The sequence below is a fragment of the Ursus maritimus genome, unplaced genomic scaffold, assembly GCF_017311325.1.
Source record: "Ursus maritimus isolate PB19 unplaced genomic scaffold, ASM1731132v1 scaffold_34, whole genome shotgun sequence".
Taxonomy (NCBI): domain Eukaryota; kingdom Metazoa; phylum Chordata; class Mammalia; order Carnivora; family Ursidae; genus Ursus; species Ursus maritimus.
In genome coordinates, this window is record NW_024426008.1 from 15,936,919 (window position 1) to 15,960,799 (window position 23,881).

Below are 23,881 nucleotides of genomic sequence, written 5' to 3' on the forward strand. Positions count from 1 at the left end.
TTCCCCTAGAAATAAAAATGAGAATGGTTACACAAGTTCTTTATGCATACAGTTAAAGGTGAAAAGTGGTTAAGGAAAATTGGGTCAGTATCTATTGTGTGTCAGATACTATTTTAGATTTTGGGGGGTACATCTGTAAACAATAAGCAAAGATCCCTAGCTTCCTAGGGCTCACCACCTAGCAGAGGACCACAGGCAGTATGCAAAATTTAAAAAATACCTAATATTTAGAAAGTGATTAATACTTCTAAAGAAAAAGTAGTGAAGGCTAGTAGGGGGTAATCAAAGGAGGCGGTTTGACCTAGCAAATAGTGTAGTTAGGGTAACTTCACTGAGAAGGGGAGAATGAGCATCGAAGACACTAGCCATGCAAGTATTAGCAAAATCTTGGAAGAGTTGACAGTATAGTCTTAAGTTAAACGTGTATCCCTGGCTGTCCCACTTAATAAGTTGTGTGAAGTTGGACAAATTAACTGAGTTAAACCTGAAGCTTTGATTTTCTCATGTATTAAAGGATGATAACCTAAGAAAAGTATTATTAAGATTAAAGGAGATAACAAGTGAAAACACCCACCTCCTACCCCCACCTAGTTCTCACATGGCACTCTGTATTTTCATAGCATTTATCACAGTGTAATTATCTGTGTCACCAGTTGATAAATTTTATCCTACCTCTTCTGAAATACTAATGAAAAGAACTAGTCAGGGTTATATTTTATTAACATATATTCATTTGTAAACTATCTTTAACCCTTTTTTTAATGTGAAAATCCTCTCAGATTTGTTGAGAAAGTGTTTTGTATTTAAGGTGTCTTTGTGCTAGAGCTTCAAAATATATTACAGGCATTACCTCATTGATCACCACACCATCTTTGTGATGGAGGCAGTGGATATGTATCATCTTGCGCTTGGAATAAATTGAAGCTGCTAAATGGTATAAAGTGACACAGAAAGTCAAGGAGAGTTCGGATGAAATCTGATTACATTTGGTTGTATTTTTCCTTGTGCTCCTTTTTTCTTTTTTCTGCAATACTGCTAAAATTGACTCTTTAAAGTATAAAAGCAAAAACATGTAGCTTATGTAACATTGTTAGATTGTGTGGCCTTTGGAAAACCATTATAACAAAACAGTATTACAGTTACAAATTTATTTTCCATTTTCCCCCATGAAGCTTTGCATAGTATCTAAGGAGGTAGTATTAGAATTGGCAATAGAGTTAGAGGTCTTCACTTTTAAAAATACATACTACTAAAGAAATTCAAATGTTATGGTTGTCTTGGATTATTAAACATTTATTTTTAAGATGCAGTCGCATTAAAAGAATAGGATTAAGAAAATAAGTATGCTTAGTGTAGGTCAGGGTGAAGAAGAGAGAGGGTTGAAATAACCTCATTAACTTGGTGTAAGCAAAACTGCATTGTAACCTCAACAAACCCAAAGTAGAGCAAGAGTGCCTCCAGGAACAAAAACAGAAGACATTATCATTTTATCAATTGCAGTAAACTTGTTTGGCTTCTGAATTTAGATTGTTCTTAAATTTGTTTTTAAAATTAAGATCAGTTGAAATAATCCCTCTAATAAACTTTTCCCAAACATGCCATCCACTAACTGTGACCTAGATATTTTTTTACTTTCTAGCTTAGCCATCCCCAACCTCAAAAAAAAAAATTCTTTGCACATCAGTTATTACCAAGAAAATAATGCCTTTCGGTAACTGGTTTTGGCAAACTTAGAACTGAAACACTACGGGTTAAATTTTGTTTGCAGCTTTTTAAAAGACGTTAACGACACTTGTATTAATAAAGATTGTAGGGCAGTAAAGTTAGTAAGAGTGAGGGGAACTTTTTACAATTATACATTAAGGACATTCAGATACAATCCTCTAGGGTAGTTGTTCTCAATTTTTTTTATTAGAATTCCTAAGACATTTTGCTTCGTGATTTGATACAAAAGAAATTTCATTGAAGAGATTAAATCTGTCAGCATGAGCATTCTTCAGAGGAGATTTTTTCCCCCCTAGAGAAAGAAGTAAAACTTAGAGGGCTTAAAAAACAGTAAACATTTATTGCTAGAGGAGGTGATTGAGTTGGGGGGGGATTTAACCAGTGGAGAGGAACAGTATGCACAAAGGCATAGAGGGAAGAAAGAGTAGATCTCTCATTGAGGAATAGTATGTTCAGTAGAATGAATGAATAAGGAAGTGCTCAGAAATTAAAGGCTAGAGACTGGGAAGCAAAGAGGGTGAGGAGATCATCATGTATGACATACTAAAGTATTTAATTTATTCAGGAGGACTGTAAGGCCCATTGAAAGAGTTAAACAGGAAAGTGACATCACCTGGCTGCGGGGTAGAGTGTGGATTAGAAGAACAGAGATAGATATTATTGGTTTTATAATGTTAAATAAAAAGTGGTTGAGCCAAGATGTGGCTGAAGGAGTGGAGAGAGATAAATAGGAGACAGGCCTTGATTGAGAGGAATGAAGAGAGGAAAAGGGAGCTGAGAGGGAATACAGATGGAGATAGGGTCTGTAGCTTAGGGGAGAAGTCTGTGCTAGAAATTTTTTAGATTTAGGCCTCGTTAGTGTGTAAGAGTTAGTTAAAGCCATGGGTACAGGTGAGATAAGACTGGAAAACAAAAGACCAAAGTAGTAGTTAAACCCATGGGTTTGGGTGAGTTAAAAGAGGAAGACAAAAGGCCAATCTGTAAAAGTAATAACCTTTAAAGAGATCACCAGAAAAACCAAGATTGGAAGTTAGTTTCAAGAAGGAAAGGACAGGACAATGGTGTCTAATGCCACAAAGTGGTGGTGTAAATTGAAGACAGAGAAGTGCCCCATGCACTTTGAAAAAAAATATTTTTTTTTTTAAGATTTTATTTATCAGTGCTCGAGAGAGCAGGCATGAGGGGGGGTTGAGGGGCAGAGGGAGAAGCAGACTCCCAGTGGAGTGGAGAGCCTGACCCAGGGCTTGATCCCAGGATTCTGGGATCATGACCTGAGCTAAAAGCAGATGTTTAACCAATTGGGCCACCCAGGTGCCCCTGCACATTGAAGTTTTAAGAGGTTATTGGTAATCTTAAATGGGTCAACAGTTTTATAGATACTAGAGCACAATTCATTTGGGACCTATTGTGGAAGAGTGGGAAGTAAGAATAAAAAGGTTGGATTCTGAAGGACACTCAGAGATGGTAATTAGACTCTAGATATAGATATACCCACTTTTTTTTAAAAAAGAGGAGAATCTTGAATATGTTTATAAACAGAAGATATGATCCAGGAGAGCAGGAGAGGCTGTGAGGATATGGGAAACAGGACAATTGATTAGGCAGGGTCTCTGAAGATACTAGAGGCATTGGAACAACCTAGAGTGTGTCGGAGGGATTGGTCATGAGGGAGTGAGATTTCAAAGGAGTGAAAAGGCAATCAGGAGTCAATGAATTGATTTCTAGGGTTCAGAAAGAGATCATCAAATACGTGCCTGCCTGTTCCAAGTAAAAGAACATCTTTTTCTGAATCTAGTATGCCAGGAATTTAGACGTTGCCTCATTTAATGTTCCTAGCAACTCCGCAAAGTTTACAGACACGAAAAATTGAAGCTCAGAGAAGTTAGTTGTCTAAAACCACGCAACTAGAAGGTAACTCAGCTGTGATTTTATTGCATTTATGTCTAGTTCCAGAGCTTAGTACTATAACTTTATTTTTAAGGGCGAAATTCCCCAAAAGGAAAAACAGTAAGAGGCTTCTAATTTAAGTTTTGCCTGGTGAAATTACTTAAAAAAATTTTTTAAACGTATTGCCTATTACAATTTTTAAAATTTTTTACATGTTTTCTTTTTCACAAAAAAGTGTATTTTAACAAAAATAGAAAGGACATAATGTCCAAACAAACAGAGGGCAAACCTTTGAAATCATTAAGCCCACTACTCTTGTCCGTAGCTTTTCTCATTTTCCCAGAGAATAACTTTATCAATGACCAGTACGAGTCCTCAAACCACCCTTTCCTGAAGACTATGAAAAGATAATTTTATACACAAAATATAGGACATTGTTATTTCAGTTGTTATAACTAAACATTTATGTTTAAAAAAAACCTAAATATTATATTTTCCTCCCTTGGTAGAAACTTTCATATTTTGTTTTGCCGCAAATTGATTTCTAAGGGTTCTCATTACCAAACTTACAAGAAGTTAATAAAATGACTGATAAATGGAAGCAACTCTGAGAAATATATAGCATTAATTCCTGAGCTATTTCCTTTTGTTCAACTTATTAGATACTTGTGGATTTTATTATGGTTTATTTTTTCAATTGCTGAAAGCCATTGTAAATCCAAATGTTTCTCTTATCTTATTTTTAAGTAATCTCTACACCCAATGTGGGGCATGAATTTACAACCCTAAGATAAAGAGTTGCATGCTCCACAGATCAAGCTAGCCAGATGTGTTTAGAAATAGGAAATCAAATTGCTCTAACATTATACCATTGCTTACTACCTTACCTTGTCCCTGTTTGGGAGTATTCTCCTGTGGCATAAACTTAACTTCCTTATAGAAATGTAAATATTGGGGGCGCCTGGGTGGCACAGCGGTTAGGTGTCTGCCGTTGGCTCAGGGCTTGATCCCGGCATTATGGGATCGAGCCTCACATCAGGCTCCTCCGCTATGAGCCTGCTTCTTCCTCTCCCACTCCCCCTGCTTGTGTTCCCTCTCTCTCTGGCTGTCTCTATCTCTGTCGAATAAATAAATAAAATCTTTAAAAAAAAAAAAAAAGAAATGTAAATATTGCCTAATCAGCTATAACAGCACATCTTTAATCAAAATGTGTAACTTCTTTTTTTTAAAGATTTTACTCATTTGCTAGAGAAAGAGAGAACAAGCAGGGGAGGGGCAGGCAGAGAGAGAGGGCCGGGCAGGCTCCCCACTGAGCAGGGAGCCCAGTGCAACTCAAGGCTCCATCCCAGGACCCTGAGATCATGACCTGAGCCCAATGCAGTAACCAACTGCGCCACCCAGGTGCCCCTGTGTGACTCATTTTTTAGGGTTCCTACCAAAGTGAAAAACAGAGCTAGGCTCCATGTTCTTTAAGTCTGAAGTTCCGCGTCTTACTTTGATGGTACTGGAAAGCAATGAGAGTAATACAGAAAAAAAAACCCAAAGTTCGGAGGCTTACAGCTGCCATTATTGCCAACATTCTCCTCCCCTAAGTCCTGAGGGTATGGAGATGGTTAGCAAGACATTTGCTGATACTCCCTGATGTTGATGCTAGCTGGAGAAGGGAAGAACTTCTTAGCATCTGAGTATCCCAGTCACTGGATAGTCTACTTTTTTTTTTTTTTAAGATTTTATTCATTTATTCGACAGAGATAGAGACAGCCAGCGAGAGAGGGAACACAAGCAGGGGGAGTGGGAGAGGAAGAAGCAGGCTCATAGCGGAGGAGCCTGATGTGAGGCTCAATCCCAGAACGCCGGGATCACGCCCCGAGCCAAAGGCAGATGCCCAACGACTGAGCCACCCAGGCGCCCCTGGATAGTCTACTTTTGAGTGAGGATCGGCTCCACCACCTGAGGTCTTAGCAGCTGCCATTGACTACCCTAACTAGATGGCAAGGCAAGTCACCTTCAGAGACAAATTTGATTCTTTTAAGGTGTGTTAGGGCATTTGATTGCTACCTTATCACCTAAAGACAGATGCTGCACCTGGTGACTACAGGAGCAAATCATTTATTTCAGATGCCTGAACCATTTTCATAGGGTCCTGGGTGCTGCACTCAGCTTGGGACTGCTTGAGTTCTCCCCCTCTGCCCTTCCTCCCTCCTCTCTTTTGCTCTTAATAAATAAATAAATCTTTAAATGCCTGAACCACTTTAAAATGAATGCTTCAAGATGTAAATCCTTCTCATTAGTACACATTTTATCCCAAAGGAAGCCCTCAAACATAAGAGAATGGTCAATTTTTGCCAGTAGGAAAAATTATCTCTTCAAAATAATTCATAAGTACTAGGCTCTTTAAAATGGCCTCCCAAATTAATCATTTGGGAAACATTTCAACTTTTTTTCTTTTTGGCTAACCATCAACTAACCCTTTAAATAAAGGATTTTCCAACCTTGTCAAAGGACACTCATGATGTAACTTGATAAATAAAAATACAGTATTATCGCTTTATAATCAGGAAATTGATTTGCTGTTTTGCGGTTAATGGGAATTAACCAGATAAAACATTTAATCAGTAATTTGTACATGTATACCGGGCTTATTGGTCTTTATTTAAGTACCTGTCAAGGATTTTAAATCTGTCAGAAGGTGTTTTTTTAATGCATAGAATGCAGAGTAAATAGAAATATAATTTGTTATATTCAACCTCAAAAGGTTGAAGCCATAAATTAAACATTAGTGTTTTGAATCCCAGTTCAAAACAACAAAACAAAATCTATTTTGATTATATTTAGCATTATCTCAGCTTATATTCTGTCAGTTCTTTAGGTATAACTGTAGGTTCTTATTTTCTTACTCTCATTTAGATTGTTATTAATCAGGTACTTCCTAGACAGTGCTAAGGAAAACACATGGTCAGTGACCACATAGTAAAGACTTAAGTATTTATCAAGTCCGCTCACAGGTGAATATGTGGCAAGGATCACAATTGTCAACTGTAAAGGAAAAGAGCTGGGAGCTGTAAAAAAGAATAACCTAATTTAGGGGTGCCTGGGTGGCTCAGTCGGTTAAGTGGTTAAGCGTCTGTCTTCAGCTGAGGTCATGGTCCTGGGATCAGCCCCCACGTGGGGCTCCGTGGGGAGCCTGCTTCCCCTCCTACTTCTCCCTCTCCCACTCTCCCTGCTTGTGCTCTCTTGCTTTCTCTCTCTCTCTCACTCTCTCAAATAAAGAAAATCTTAAAAAAAAAAAAAAAAGAATAACCTAATTTAGATACGAGGTTCACGGATCTCTCTGAAAAGGGGGCATTTGAGATTGAAATAATGAGAAGTCAGGGAGTGTGCAAACCCTTCATGCTTTTAAGGAGATGGAAGATGGGGAGGGAGACTGTAGTCATAAATAATGAAAGGAGAGCATATCAAGATAAATTTGGAAAGGTAAGCAAAGGCCGGATCCTACAAGGCCTTTAAGGACTTGTGGAGAAGTTAGATTATTCTAAGTACAGAGGGAAGCTGTAGAGGAGTTCTTAAGCAGGTTATCACCTAGTAGGCTGTGTGGAACATATGAGTGGGAGAAATTCATACGTATTTTCCATTTGTTTGTTTATTCACACGTTTTTGAGTCCCTTCTGTTGTCTTAACTCTACATAACCCTGGTCAGTCCTTTCATTCGTAAAAGCTGGGAGCTACAATAAAAGCATAGAAAAGTAACTTAAGTAAATCAAGAGAATTGTATATGTTTTCATCTGTAATTAAGGATGATGGAAAGTAAATGACTTCTCAGTTGAACTCTTGTATTTATACTTTAAGATACGGAGGTCAATGTAAACTTCCTGCTATTTAATACTGTTTTGACTTGTATTAGTAATGCTCCCACAGATTTCCTTTTTTCTTTAGAAATGTCATATTTAGAAACTATTTTCAGGGGCACCTGGGTGGCTCAGTTGTTAAGTGTCTGCCTTCGGTTCAGGTCATGATCCCAGAGTCCTGGGATCGAGCCCCGCATCAGGCTCCCTGCTCAGCGGGAACCTGCTTCTCTCTCTCCCACTCCCCCTGCATGTGTTCCCTCTCTTGCTGTCTCTCTGTCAAATAAATAAAATCTTAAAAAAAAAAAAAAAACAACTATTTTTATATTTTTGGTGTTCTTAATAGAATGTACAGATTTCTCTTTCTGTAGGAGCAAGGAGAGGAAGAGAACTATATCTAGTTGTATAAAGAAAAATAATGTGAATGTAGGATATGATGCCCAAAAACATCCAGGCAGATAAAAAGGAGGATTCAGTATAATAAAATATTCTTGCTGGAAAAGCTCCAGCTCTTGTATTTCAGTCTTCTCACATTAAAATTGAGGCACTTAGGGGCATAAAAGTTCATTTTAAATAAAACGATAACTAGAAACATAGTACTATAAGGCGTTCCTTAGTAACCCAATTAATGGCATTTGGAAGGATGAAAGGACTATCCGTCTTAATGCTTGCTTTCTCCCTCCCAAACAAGTATTTATAACAGAGGTACACTATATGTATAGACTACCAAAAACTAGCCTATCAGGTTCTTCTCAAATCAGATAACAAAGATTTGCCCCACTATTTGTCCAAGCCACTGTTCCCCTTCTCTCCATCCCACTCTTCTCCAGTTGCATTATTTGGCATGAAGATTCAGAAATGATGTTCTCTATCAGTTTTGAGTAAAAGACTTCGCAGACCTAGTCTAGAAATTCTCTAAAAGAAAGCAAAAAAAAGTCTGTGACGTTCACTTTGTACTTGCCTTTTTAAGAGGAGAATATAAGGCAAAATTTTTGTTAACTCAAACATCCAATAAATCAAGATTATCTTTATTTTGCAGAGTAGAAAGTTACATATTACTGATGTAGAGAAACAATTACTTTTAAAGGTAGTCAGGTGTTGATATTTAACTGAAGGATGTGGTTTACACATTTTGCAATATGATAACCATTTGTTGATTTTCTACTTTCTTAATAGTGTGTTTGACCTACCTCCATGTAGTAGGTTGAAATATGCGCCTGTTTGAGGCTTGTTTTTAAAAATCTTAATTTGAAATCTAAAAATTTAAATAAATTCTTCATCAGTACAGTAGTTAACAAGTTACTGTGCTCTACTTAAGTCACCGGTACATAGGCTTTTATGCAGTTGCCTAAATGACCGTATCATTCTAACACATGCGTAAGAACTACAGTGGTTTCTGTACATTGTTGAACATTTATCTAATCCTTCCCTGTCCCAATTTTTTCCCTATCTTTCTACCATGCACCCTTTGCTTTAGTTCTTACTATTATACTTTTACCTGTATCATTGTCCCAGCCTAGAGAGTTTTCCCTCTGCTTTTGTAAGTCACATCCTAGTGTAAAGTTCTACGTCCACAAAGTTTTTTCTAATTATTGATATCTACTTTTGTCTGATTTCTGAAGCTTAAAATCTACCCCACATGATATAGCACTGAATTTTTATAAGATGAAAAGACCCTGTACAGCATTAATTTATTAATAATAAATTGTATATTCATTCATTATAATACATATAAAATATTGGCTACCAATTTTTTTTTAAAGATTTTATTTATTTATTTGACAGAGAGAGGGAACACAAGCAGGGGGAATGGGAGAGGGAGAAGTAGGCTTCTCGCTGAGCAGGGAGCCGGATGCGGGACTCGATCCCAGAAAGCTGGGATCACAACCTGAGCCAAAGGCAGACGTTTAACGACTGATACTGGCTGGCTACCAATTTACAAAAAGAGCACCTGAATTTAGAATTCAAAAAGACTTGAATGAACAAGAGACCAGTTACCTTATGTTTTCAAATGAGGAGACACTCAGCAGTTAAGTGATTTGTTCACAGTCTGGAAGAATTTAAACTGAGTCCTAATTTATTAAATATGTTGTTTTCTTTAATTTGGCATTTAAACCTTTTTTTTTTTTGAAATACTTATTCTAGTTTGTGTTATGTACTCCTTAAGAAAATGTGTGCAAAAGGTAAAACTTTCATGTTTGAAGAAACATTGACAAAATGATTATTTCTTGGGATAGGAAAGGTATTAAGCACAAGTGACAGTGACAACTGTGTTGTCTGCACATTTTCTAGGAGTAGTGGTAATTTCTTCACATTTTTACTTACTGCTGAGTATAGCTAAGGAAAAGCAACTTTGGCAAGCAGAGAAATGGAAGTGGTGGAGATGGCCAGACTGTTGGTAGACAAACTGAAGGCCATATTAGTAAGAATTGACTGACTTGTTACACAATCTGTAAAGAGAGGCAGTGATCTTGTTAAGGAATATAATACTTATATTGGGACTGCATAAGTTCCATATTCCCCCCATATCCCTATAAAAAGGCCCTGTGTATTATATATATGTGTGGAGGAATATACTCATATGCTGCTTATCATGCAGTTCTATGGTTCTGTTTTCCACATGGTTGATAAAGGTACCTTTTTCAAAATTATTTGTAGGAACGTTGAAATTGTACCCTGATCTACTCTGAAGCCATGTGGTTTGGTTTTGTTTCTTTCATGTTGAAACAGATTTATATCTGCCCCACTTCTCTCTACTGCTTTATTAAATAAGTGGTAGGGTAACACTGACTTAATTTAAATAACTGAAATCTCACTCCTTCACCAAGTAAACGTTCTTAAGAGGTTATATCTCAGAACTGGCCTAGTGGAAAAGCCTATTTTGAGAATTAACGTTTAATTCGTATATGCAGATTTGACCACTTCCATTTTCAGTCTATCCTATAAAGACAGCAGAAAGTCGTAATAACGAGGAAGGCAATTGAAATTTCTTTTCTTTCAAAAAGGGAGTCTTTGAAGAAAATGTTAAAGTAGAAGGTAAAAGCTAAAGAAACCAAGGGAAAAGGTAACTGTCAGAGAAAGGAAAAGTTAGACTCCGGGGGCGCCTGGGTGGCTCAGTCAGTTAAGCATCTGCCTTTAGTTCAGGTCATAATCCCAGGGGTTTGGGATTGAGTCTTACATCCTGCTCTTTGCTCATCAGGGAGCCTGCTTCTCCCTCTCCCTGCCTGCTACTCCCCCTGCTTGTGCGTTCAGGCGCTCTGTCCCCATCTCTCTGACAGATAAATAAAATCTTCAAAAAGGTGGGAGGATGAAACCTGATACGTTGTTAAATTTAGACAGTAGTCAGTGTTTATACTTTTATATGTTATTCTGATTTTTAAAATACGTTTATTGTTGACATTTCTTTCTCACTTTTGTGACAAAAGGCTCATGATTTTATCCAGCTCTTGTACATTGTTATAGTCTTGGTTTTATGTCTTAAGTAATTTCTCGCTAGATGATTTCATATCTCATGTGTAACAAGTTTACAAGAAGTTACATGGAGCAGTTAAAGCCCTCTAAGGCAACTGTTAACTAATTTTATAACTTACTGGAGCTGCTGTAGAGAGAAAGAGAGCTGCAGTTTTTCTTAGATTAATCTTTAGGTAAGAAGGGCAAATTAGGGGCGCCTGGGTGGCACAGCGGTTAAGCGTCTGCCTTCGGCTCAGGGCGTGATCCCGGCAATCTGGCATCGAGCCCCACATCAGGCTCCTCCACTATGAGCCTGCTTCTTCCTCTCCCACTCCCCCTGCTTTTGTTCCCTCTCTCGCTGGTTGTCTCTATCTCTGTCAAATAAATAAATAAAATCTTTAAAAAAAAAAAAGGGCAAATCAATCTATTAGCATTAATTGGCACTTAAAATTATTTCTACTTATAAATTTATGTGTCTCTTAGGAAACACCTAAAAGTTTTCTTACTATTCCCTACTTCTTTGTGGAAGTCTACTAGTAGACAGTCCGAAGCCTTATTTTATTCTAAAATGTTTTCCATATAATCAGCCCCAGTGCTGCTGGAAGAGATACATACAACATTTCTAACCTAATTCAACTTCAGCTCAGAAAAGGCACCCATTTTGACCAACATGAAAAATGTATACATGGACTTGATCAGTTTTCTCTATTGTAGTTTTCGCTTTATTCTTGCCATTTGCCTTTTATTTTTGTTTTTTTTTAATAGGCTTTAATTCATTTATTTTTCTTCTATAAAACATGTGGTGGCCACAGCAGGAGCCTGAGTCCTTTATATGAAGACTCTGGTGTGGGTCATTACAAGATGGTCAGTGAATTCCTTTTTTTTTTTTTTACTTTTTTTTTTCTTTTTTTTAAGATTTTATCATTTGAGAGTTGCAGAAAGAGCCCAAGCAGGGGGAGAGGCAGAGGGAGAAGCAGACTCCCTGCTGAGCCAAGAGCCCAATGTAGGGCTCAGTCCCAGGACCTGGACATCATGACCTGAACTGAAGGCAGACACCCAACCATCTGAACCCCCCCAGGCACCCCAGTTAGTGAATTCCTGATAGGGAGACTTGGTGAATGCAGTCTGTTTCCAGAGTCAGGGTGAGCTAGCTGTAGGTCTTGGGAATGGCATCAAAAGTGGCCTTGGTGAAGTTGCCCATGGTGGCAGTGCAGTCCCTGGCTGAGGTGTAGCAGTCGTCCATACTGGCCACCATCAGTAGCTTCTTGGGCATAGGAGCTGAGGCAATGCCAGTACCCCTGGGGTCAGGTGAGGCACACCAGTGCAGAGCCTCAGCAGCCGGTCACCTTGCAAGGGACAGTGTGGGGTTTGCTGATCTTGTTACCCAAGTAGCCTTGCCACACAGGTCGATGGAAAGCTTGTCTGGAATCATGGCCCCATGATGGCAGTGGCGACCTCTTTGGACCACTGCACACCCAGACTGCTGTGTCCATAGTCCTCTCCGATGGCAACAAATGCCTTGAACCTGGTCCACTGGCCAGCACAGATCTGCTTTTGTACCAGCATAGTCTTAAAAAACCATATCCTTGAGGGATGCCCTCAGGAAAAAATCGGTGATCTCAGATTCCTTGATGGGCAGGGGAGTAGAAGTAGATATCTTCCAGGACTTGATCTTCATGTCCTTCACTAGGCGGCCCAGCTTGGTGATGGGGACCCACTCCTTGTCCTTGGCCTTGCCTCTGCAAGCTCTGCAGTCTTGGCAGCTCGGACCACCGCTGCCACCCTAACCCCGGATGCTGCTGCAGAAACCACCATTGCAGCCCCCTGTTCCAGGGCCCTCCCACCGTTTGTTTTTTTTTTTCGGAGAAGGATATTTGCCTTTTAAAAGGTGGGGAGAGAATGATAGTCTTTTGTCCTGAGGAAGGGGTTTGCATATGTCTTTTAGGAGAAGAGAAACATATATATTTCTTCAGTTGATATTAGTATGGTAATTTTAGTACCTTTTTATAGATCTTCTGTGAAAAGCTGGCAGCCTTACTCTAAAACTCTAGCATCTCATTATATTCACAGACTAAAATTCTAACGCTCTCCTTTTCCCAGTATCTGTAAATCTGGGGGATTTTTTAAAAAGATTTTATTTATATGAGAGACAGAGTGAGCAAGAGAACAGGGCCAGAGGGAGAAGCAGGTCCCCCTGCTGAGCAGGGAGCCCCAAGTGGGACCTGAGCCACCCAGGGGCCCCTGTAAATTTATTTTTTAGAAGTACAATGTCTTAACCAAGTTCTCTGGAACCTCCACCAGGTAGGTGACAGAACTAGGGATAGTCCTTAATGCACAGATAAAGGCTTATCCCCAAACCAAGAATAAGAAGTCTGCTATTAGAATTGTAATCTGGTTTGTGTGCAGTACATTCTAAAGTACAGAGTAGTCTAGATCTGAGAATATTAACCATATAGAAGTGAATTTTGGGACAGAATTAGTGTTCACAGAATCAAAGTTATAGGTAGGTTAACATCCAGGTCGTTTTCTCTTGTGACAGAAAAAACTCAGTGCAACATTGGGTATAATCCATTTTTACCACAAATCAGATAGGTGCAGAAGGGATGAGTTCTTACAGCTTTTCAAATACCTGTACAAAAATTAAAATGCTGTAGTTTTTCTAGATTGGGTGCGTGGTAAGACTTGAGAAACATAAAATGAATATGTTACAGAAATCATAACTTGAGAACTTCCAGATTTTTGAGATTGTTTTCAGGTCACTTTGTTAGTAAATGTTTTGGATCCTTCTTCGAAAAACTTCGCATATAGTTTGAGGGGCCATAGGACCAAAGATATTCTTAATAGTGGTGGTATTTCAGGTAATTTTCAAGTTTGACTCCAAGCTGATAACACACTGATTTTGTATGGAATTGATTAAATAGTACCTAGCTCCGAACCTCCAGATAAGGGTTTGTCCAATGTCAGGTCTGAGATCAATATATCACAATATGTTAACCTGATACATTGCCATTTAGGGTAGAATAAGAAATAATAAGAAGCAATTTGTTAGGCGTTCAAATATTGACCAGGTGGTATAATAGAGGCTGAAGGACTTGATACAGTCTTCAGATTGCCCAGACTGCAAAAGTAATGTAGCACTTTTCTACCTACAGATCAGTATTGGCTTACAGCAAAAATACTTCAAGTTCCTAAAACAAAACTATGTATTTCAATTTTTCAAAAAATTTAAACATTAACCTGCAGTTCTCTAAACATAAAAAGTTTTAGACATTTTATATTTGTAGGACTCTGAATCATCACTAAAAAATTCAATTTCCACTGTACATATTATTAAAAGGTATCTTCTGAAAGTATGGAAATGTATATGAAGGGCCCAGCAACTCCTGTTTTCAAGAAGCTAGACTTCCTGGGCTTAAAAATGTTTCTTCTTTATTGTATAATTAACCAACTGAACTATTTTGTAAGTTACCAACTCTTTATTAACCCCAAGGAAGTTGTCTGTCATTATTATTTTGAACCTTACCATAGATACATCTTTCATTGCATATACTTAACATTCAAGTATGCCTAATTCTAGCAATGGCTGCCATACAGAAGTAACTCAGAAGCCCATGTTAGCTGAGCTTAAGTCTGTAAAACTAAACAAATCAAATAGTATTATCACAACTTTTCACATGGAAGAATCTAAAGTTGCAGGCTTGAAATTTTGATAAGTTATGAAAGCCAAGCTACTGTTTATTTACAAAAATACAATTCTATATAGCTAGGTCTTGCGAAGCCTTCATAAATATTAACCTTATTTGATCCTCATAACATCCCTGTAAAATAGAGCCATTATCATCCCCCTGGCCCAATTTACGGGAGAAGAAACAGAGACGTTTAAATTTCCCGAGATGACAAATACAGTAAAGGCAGGATTCATACTTAGCATTTTGGGTCCAGAGTTCATGGAGTTCATTGTGGAGTTAAATTAGTTTGGGAGATGGGACGCCTGGGTGGCTTAGTCAGTTAAATGTTGGACTTGATTTTAGCTCAGGTCATGATCTCAGGTCATGGGATTGTTGGGCTCCCCACCCAGCATGGGGCCAGCTTGGGATTCTCACTCCCCCCCCCCCCCCCCCCATGCACACAACGCTGTGTGCATGTGCACTCGTTGTCTCTCAATAAGTGTGTGAGAATGGAGAATGAGGTGTTTTGCTATGGTGTGAGTGTAGAGAGTATGATGAGAGTCCAGTGGAAGAAGAAAAAATAAGGATGAAAGGCTTCCCTTTTCATATACCAAAAAAAAAAAAGCAAAAATTTTAAAAATGTAAGACTGGATGAAGAAAAGGTGAGATAGTTGTTCGGAATGAGGGAGTATGTATCTGAGGAAAGAAGAAGGAGGTGGTTTTGGCCACCAGATGGCAAAAAATAAGCAAAATCTGAACTGGTGTCTATATATTCACAGCTTTGCTGTTCGCTTGTGAAGCTGAAGTCATTTTTAAAAAGGCAAATTTTATTACATAGAAATGATGTATTTCAGTGGCTTCAAATGTGGAAAGATTGTAGGAAGTTCTTGGATATATGCTTCAATATTATCAATTTCTATTTTAAAAAGTTTGTCTGAAATGGACCACCAAACTGTTCTCAAAGGTGACATCGGTTTGAGGTAACACCTATACTACCAGTCCTTGGGGATTTGTCGTTTGGGTTATCTTTGATATGTTAATGAATGTAAGTGATATTCCCATGGGATGCTGATGACATGGCACTGAATCTAGAACTCAGTTTGGGAAGAACTGAAATCTTTTTGTGTGTTTGTATTCCTGAACACGATATTCCTATTTACATCTTTTTTAAAAGTTCTGTTTTCTAGTTCTTTGTTGATGTATAGAAATGCAGTATGTTTTTGTGTACTGACTTTGTACATGACATCTTTGTAAATTCTTATTCTTTATTGCTTTTTCTTCCTTTACTGCATGGGCCAGGATCCCAGCACACTGTCCATGACCATGTAAGCTCAAGGTCTTAATGGTGAAACAGTGACAGTATTCTTTTTTGAAGTATAATTTTTCCTACAGAATTTTCATAGATGTCCTTTAGAGATTAAGGAAATTTCCTTCTTCTACTAGTTTTCTAAGAGCCTTAATGGAATAAATTCCACAAAACCAACCTGGCATTCGTGGAACAATCCTAATTCGGTGATGATATAAAATATCTTCATGCATTGCTAGACTCACTTTGCTCATAGTTGCGTAGAATTTTTTCATTTACATTTATGATTGAGAATGACCTTTCATTGTCTGCTTTCATACTTCTTGCCAGATGTTTTCTTATATGTTAACCTCATATTATTTAGTTGGGGAGTATTGTCTTTGTACTAAAAAGAATAGTCATATTTACTTATAGTGAGTAATTAGATTTACTATCATTTTTTACCTAAAGATTTTTTTTATGCTCTCCATTGTCTCTTGCTATTCTTTCCCTCTGTTTTAACTCTTTTTAAAAATGCTTGTGGTCAGTTATACTTCCATAAAGCATTCTTTAAAAAGCAAAAACTTTTCTGTAGTAGCTGTCCTAATAAAATAAAAAATGAATGATACCTCACAAAACAATGCTGCCTACTGCACAGATACTGGTAACGTAATGAGGCATAATTAAGCAATGCCTGATCTATAGTAGACTTTGGAGTTTATAGATTTACCATTCCATGTCAACTACTAGAGGACAGGTGAAGATGTCTGTCCTTGCAGTGATGTGTAATGGGAATACTACCTATTTCAGAGGTAGTTGCTTTGAGAACAAAGTAAAATAAGCAAGACCTAACACATCCGAAATTCAGACTGAGAGGTTGTGGCAAAAAAGAGTTAAGAGCTGAGGTCCTGTCAGTCATTAGTAACAGAATTCTATCTCCAAGCCTTCAATGTGGAGTTGAATGATTTTCTTCTGAAAGCTTGGCAGGCTCCCTGGGGTATGTGCTAGCATGGAAATGGAGGTAGAATTGGTGTTAGTGGTACATAATCCACATGGAATTTGAGCCAGTTTGGAGCCCTTGGATATTATTCAGCCTTTAAAGGGAAGGAAATTCTAATACATGCTACAACATGATAAACTTGAAGATACTATACCGAGTGGAACAATCCAATCTCAAAAAGACAAATAATATATAATTCCACTTTTAGAGGTGCCTAAAGTAGCTAAATTCATAGAGACAAAAGTAGAATAGTGATTGCCAGAGGCTAGGGGAAGGAAGGAATGAGGAGTCATTGATATTTGAGTATAGAGTTCCAGGTGGGAAAGATGAAAGTTCCAGAGAAGACTGGTGGTGATGATTGCACAACAGTGTAAATGTACTAAATGCCACAGAATTATACACTTAAAGATGCTTAAAATGATAAACGTTATGTATTTTGCCACAGTTTTTAAAACTAAGCATTGTTTCCCTACAGTGGCCAGGAGATAAAAAGAAATCATTTTTTTAAGAGAATTTTTTTTAAGGTTTTATTTATTTATTTGAGAGACAGTGAGAGAGGGAACACAAGCAGGGGGAGTGGGAGAGGGAGAAGCATGCTTCCTACTGAACAGAGCAGGGAGCCCAATGCTGAGCTCAATTCCAGGACCCTGGGATCATGATCTGAGCCAAAGGCAGGTGCTTAACCAACTGAGCCACCCAGATGCCCCAGAAATCATTCATTTTGGAAAGTAGGGCTGTGAGAAACAGGAATCTCTCACCCCCTCACAAAACACCTGCACTCTCCTCCACTTTATTACCTGCCCCCCCATTACAACTTACTAACTATACCTTGCCTAATAAAAGTTAATGCGCTTGTTGAAGTGCTTTGTTTTTAGTGGGGGGGGGGAGCTTTGAGAATCTCTGAAGATTTGCTTTTTTCTTTCTTTTTTTTTTTTTTTAAGATTATTTATGTATTTATTTGACGAGACAGGCAGCGAGAGAGGGAACACAAGCAGGGGGAGTGGGAGAGGAAGAAGCAGGCTTCCAGCGGAGGAGCCTGATGTGGGGCTCCATCCCAGGACTCCAGGATCACGCCCTGAGCCGAAGCCAGACGCTTAACGACTGGGCCACCCAAGCACCCCTCTGAAGTTTTTCAAAGTATAAATTTCTTTATTCTTTTACATGCTGTAGAATATTGAGTGAATCAGAAGCCTATGAGAATTTAAAAGCATCTTAGTCATAAAGTTGCAGAACTAGAAGAAACCTTAATATCTAGTTCAAATTTCTAATTTTATAGAAAAGGAACATTATGTATAAAGAGACTGACTTTCCTAAAGTCACCAACTTTTTAGTAAACCTAGAAGCAAAAGCCAGGTCACATAATTCTTAGCTTAGTTGTTCTGACCTACCCTATACTCAGTGGAAGAATTTACTTGTTAGAAGTCCTAATTGCATTACTAGATCAAATAGTTAAAGCTGTACATGTTCTTGAGTATTTGTAAAGTATCTTCTGTTTCCACTGAACATGATAAACAAAAGACACTTCTTTGTGTCATAGACAGAGTTGGATGGTTGTGTCTGTAAGGTGTATGTGAGAGTTGAGATTTGAGTCTGATTCTCAGAGACATAGTCTGTTTCCAGAAATCCTCTTTATTTTACTGGTAAATATGAACAGTCATTGAAGAAGCATTCCTATAACATGAAAATCCAAGGTGAACAGAGGAACAAACATCCAAAAAAAAAAAAAACCACAGCTGGACAAAACAGCAAAAATTTGCCTTCGTTAGTATTCTAAGAGATTTGGGAGGATATTGTTCCCATGAAACTAAAACAGAGTCCAAGTGTTAAAAGTGATTCTAGGCATTCCTGGGTGTCTCAGTTGGTTAAGCGGCTGACTCTTGATTTTGGCTCAGGTCATGATCTCATGGTCGTGGGATTGAGCACCCCTTGTCGGTTCCATGCTCAGTGTGGAGTCAGCTTCAGATTTTTTCTCCTCCTACTCTCCCTCCCCATCTGTCCCTCCCCACTCACACACGTGCTTTCTCTCTCTCTAAATAAATAACATCTTTCAAAAATAAAAATAAAAGTGATTCTGCACTCTAGAACGCCAATGTAATGATCTGTAAGATAAAATACAAGAAATTTCCTAGAGCATAGAGCTGAAAGAGATGGGGAAAAGGAGAGAAGTTTATAGGTATAATGCATAATCTTAGAATTCGTGATGAAACAGAGAAGGTGGAGAGGAAATTTAAAAAGAAGAAAAAGAAAAATTCTCTGAGCTGAAGGAAGTCCTGGGGCTTTTGGTCAAAGGACCTGTTAAATACAAATAGAATAGATATAAAATAACACACATGTTGATTTCAGAGCCGAAGATAAAGGAAAATCTCATAAATTTTTTGTGGGAAAGAGATGGGAATCACTGCAAAAAACAGGTATTAGACATCACCATGGGATGGGATGCTAGAAGATGTGGGTGAATGATTTAAATTTTGAAGGAAATTTTAAAAACAACCTATAATTCCGAAGCATCCCTGGTTTGTCCTAGGTATGAAACCAAAATAAGAACTTCTTGAAAGTGTGTGTAAAAAGGTGGTTTACATCACAAAGTCCTGGAGAAGGAGGAAGGGCAAAAGTGCTTGGAGATAATATTCCAGCAAAATTAGACAAAGAAATCCCACCTTTAAAAGGTTAAAAGATGAAATTAAGAATCAACAAAGCTTTGTGATGAAACATTAAATCCTGGGTATGCAGACAACTGGGCTGTAAACCAGCCCGGAACATAATTGTTTTAGATTAAAACAGAGCTCACTGGGGTCTAAGAATGCCTTCAGAAATCAACGTGAATTCTGTTGCACAAATTCTAAGAATAAAAACTTAGAATGTGTTATATGAGATTTAAAAAGCTTGTGGGGGACGCCTGGGTGGCACAGCGGTTAAGCGTCTGCCTTCGGCTCAGGGCGTGATTCCGGCGTTCTGGGATCGAGCCCCACATCAGGCTCCTCCGCTATGAGCCTGCTTCTTCCTCTCCCACTCCCCCTGCTTGTGTTCCCTCTCTCGCTGGCTGTCTCTCTCTCTGTTGAATAAATGAATAGAATCTTTAAAAAAAAAAAAATTCTCTCTTTAAAAAAGAAAAAAAAAGCTTGTGGATTTTCTGAAAATTAAGAGACCCTAGAAAAATAAGTCACTTCAGAAGTCCAAATAAGAAGGAAGCTGAAATGAAAAATAAGGCTATTTTTGAGTAATTATCAGAGTGTAAGCACCTTTACAGTTGGAATTAAGTGACGTGAAATGACTACATATTCTCTGGGGTTTATCACACTGGATGACAGTGAATAATCCTGTAAATACTTTTGTTGTTACTCAGTTTTTAAAAATCAACCTAACGAGAAAACACAGGAAAATTTAGTAATTGTAAAACAGACTGCTGTAAAACTTAGGTATGTGATTACATGGGGAGCCAGTAGAAACTTTTTCAAGTTGATGGGACAAGAAATGAAGATTCAAGTATAATTAAAGTTATTAAAATAACCAATGAAAGCTAAAAATAACAAACCAGAATGAGCAGAGGAGGGAGAAAATAGGATAAATTCTCTGAATCTTTTATAATAAGGATACATTGTAATAAAAGATAAATATGAGTACAGTAGTAAACACCAAAACTAAAAACAAATGACCCAGAGTTGTAACTTCTGGATTTTAGTTCAGTTTGGGTTTGAGCCGGAATTAGGAGATTTCTTGTTTTATTGTTTTTATTGAATTCATACAAGCATGTGGTTTAAAAGCCAAATAATTCAGCAGTTTGTTAAGAAAATAGGCTGCCCCAGGTCCCAGTTCTGTCTTTCTGATCTATCTCTTCCCAGGGGCAGTTCCCCTATTTTCGAAGGATTCTTTTTTTTTTTTTTTTTAATGATTTTATTTATTTGTTTGAGAGAGAACATGCATGTCCAAGCAGGGGAAGTTCTGTCAGCTGGAGGGGGCAAGAAAGAATCCAAGCAAGACTCCACGCTGAACAAAGAGCCTGATACAGGGCTCAATCCCAGGACCCTGAAATCATGAGCTGAGCCTAAATAAAGATTCCGACACTTAACCAACTAAGCCACTCAGGTGCCCCTGAAGGATTCTTTTTGATGTTTACCTCTATCTTTTTTTTTTTTTTTTTAAGATTTAATTTATTTATTTGATAGAGAACAGCCAGTGAGAGAGGGACCACAAGCAGGGGGAGTGGGAGAGGAAGAAGAAGGCTCCTAGCAGAGCAGGGAGCCCGATGCGGGGCTTGATCCCAGATCACGCCCTGGGCCTAACCGTCTAACAACTGAGCCACCCAGGTGTCCCTTGAATTTTTTTTTTTTAATTTTTAAGAAATTCAAATTGAGATACCAGTAATGCGAGTTCTCTTTTTTGAAAAAGATTGTGTTCATCATTAGAGTCAGCAATAATCCTTAAACTTTCTGAAACTCATGACTACTTCATTTAGATCCTACTGTGCCATAGATGGGTATTATATGTTGTGGAATGCATTGAATAGGTGTTCATCTGAGAAGTTTCCCAGGAAAAGATTTTACTTCTTATAAATGGAGGAGAGAATAATGTGTATTCATGCAGTGTCTCTCCTGATGTACTATGGCAGCTTTTTTTTTTTTTTAAGATTTTATTTATTTATTTGACAGAGAGAGAGACACAGCCAGCGAGAGACGGAACACAGGCAGTGGGAGTGGGAGAGGAAGAAGCAGGCTCCCAGCAGAGGAGCCTGATGTGGGGCTCAATCCCAGGACTCTGGGATCACGCCCTGAGCGAAAGGCAGACGCTTAATGACTGAGCCACCCAGGCACACCTATGGCAGCTTTTTTGTGATCTTTGAGGATAAGTATGTTTTGGAAAGTCTTTCAGGAGCAGTGCCAAAAAACTATGATTAAGGGAGGAAAACGTGTGCCTCTTCATGTTTTAGTTTATGCTCAGCAATGTAGACAGGTGTGACTTTGAAAGGTAAGCTATAATTCACTTCCCAGTCACCAAAAGTTTATAGGAGTCTGTAATATTGACATCAGTAAAAATCAACAGCCTGTCCTACTTAATCATGAGGAAGGCTTGATTTGCTTTTTATGGCTTTGCTTAAGTGTATCATAAGGACTGTAAGTGTTAATATAGATTTTATTTATTAGAGAAAGAGAGCAAGAGAGAGAGAACAAGCAGGGGAAGAGGGAGAAGCAGATTCCCTGATGAGCAGGGACCCCAACGTGGGGCCTGATCGCAGGACCCCGAGTCATGACCTGAGCTGAAGGCAGACCCTTAACCGACTGAGCCACCCAGGCACCCCTGTTTTTATGGTTTCTTATGGGTTGCTTGCAGCTCCAGCACATGGAGAACGTTTCAAGAATCTTTATCCATTTGACAGGTCAAAAGCATGCATTAAAATGTATAGTTGTCCTAATTGATTTGCTTTGCTCATTTTTAATCAAATGGATTTTACATTAGAATTGGGTTAAATGCAAAGAATACCAGAACACTAATTCAGAGGGATATGTGCACCCCAATGTTTATAGCAGCCTTATCTACAGTAGCCAAATTAAGGAAACAGCCCAAGTGTCTCTCAACTGATGAATGGATAAAGATGTATGTACAATGGAATACTACTCAGCCATGATAAAGAATGGAGTTAGAGAGTATAATACTAAGTGAAAAAGATGATTTCACTTATATGTGGAATTTAAGAAGCAAAACAAACGAGGAAAGGGGAAAAAAAGGAGAGGGGGGCAAACCAAGAAACAGATTCTTACTACAGGTAACAAACTGATAATTATGGGGGGATGTTGGTGATGGGTGAAATAGGTGATGGGGATTTAAGGAGAGTGTTGCAGTGAGCACCAGGTGTTACATGGAAGTGTTGAATCTCTGTTGTACACCTAAAACTAATAGTATACTATATGTTAACTGAAATTTTAATAAAAAGGGGTGCCTTGGTAGCTCAGTAAGTGTCCACCTCTTGATGCAGCTCATGTCATGATCTGAGAGTTGTGAGATCAAGCCCCACATCAGGTTCCACACTGGGTATGGAACCTGCTTAATATTCTGTCTCTCTCCCATCCCCCCTCCACCCCCATTAAGTGTTCTCTCTCTCTCTTAAAAACTAAAAAAGAGTTAAGTTAGATGTTGTAGTGTTTTTGTCAAAATACATTCTTCTAAAACCATATCGTGTAGGTAATCTCATGTGGTTCTGTGTCATTTGCAGTGTTGAGTAAGAAGATATATACAAATTGCCTATATATACCAGGAAGGAAAGAGCTCCAGCATTTAAAGCTAGTATGCATAGGAAGTATAAAAAGTCTTGTTCTGGATTGCCTAGGTTTGAAAGGTTCTAGTTCGGCACTGTCCAGTAGAACTTTCCACAGTGATGGAAATGTTCATTCTACACTATGCAGTTTGGTAGGCACTAGTCATATGTGGCTATTGTGGCTGAGGAACTGAATATTTAATTTTAATTAATTTAAATTTAAGTAACTGTATGTAAAGTCTCCTGTATTAGTGTAGTATTAAGAAACTGAGTGAAAACATGAATACAGAAATAGACATTGACCTATGTGAGGACTGCTGGTCCAAATTAGTTTGTTTGGCACAGCTTATAGGCTCTCCAACTTCCTCACTTCTGATCTTCTGATCCTTACTGCTGAACTTTTTTTTTTTTTTTAACTAAAAAATTAGGTTCATAACCAAACGCTAGGATTGAGACTTTTTTTGAACTTAAGACTTTTCCTTTTTATTCATCTTTTTTATTTAAATTCAGTTAATTAACATACATTATTTGTTTCAGGGGTACAGGTCTGTGACTCATCAGTTCATATATAATACACAGTGCTCATTACAACACATACCCTCTCCAATATCCATCACCCTATTACCTCATCCCCTCACCCCCCTCCCCTCCAGCAACCCTCAAGTTTATTTCCTAAGAGTTCCAATGCTAGGATTGAGACTTTTGATAACTCCGGTAGATGCTTGTCATCTTCACCTCAACTATTCTTGTGTGTCTACCCCAGCTCTTCCCATCAGT

At 38.2% G+C, this 23,881-nt stretch overlaps 1 protein-coding gene and 1 pseudogene across 2 annotated transcripts in view; one reads left to right on the plus strand and one right to left on the minus strand.

Annotated features, from left to right (window-relative positions):
- ABHD17B (abhydrolase domain containing 17B, depalmitoylase) overlaps positions 1–23,881 on the plus strand; it is a 48,730-nt gene that overhangs the window by 6,179 nt on the left and 18,670 nt on the right. The window lies entirely within an intron of this gene.
- On the minus strand, positions 11,210–12,680 carry LOC103663343 (annotated as a pseudogene).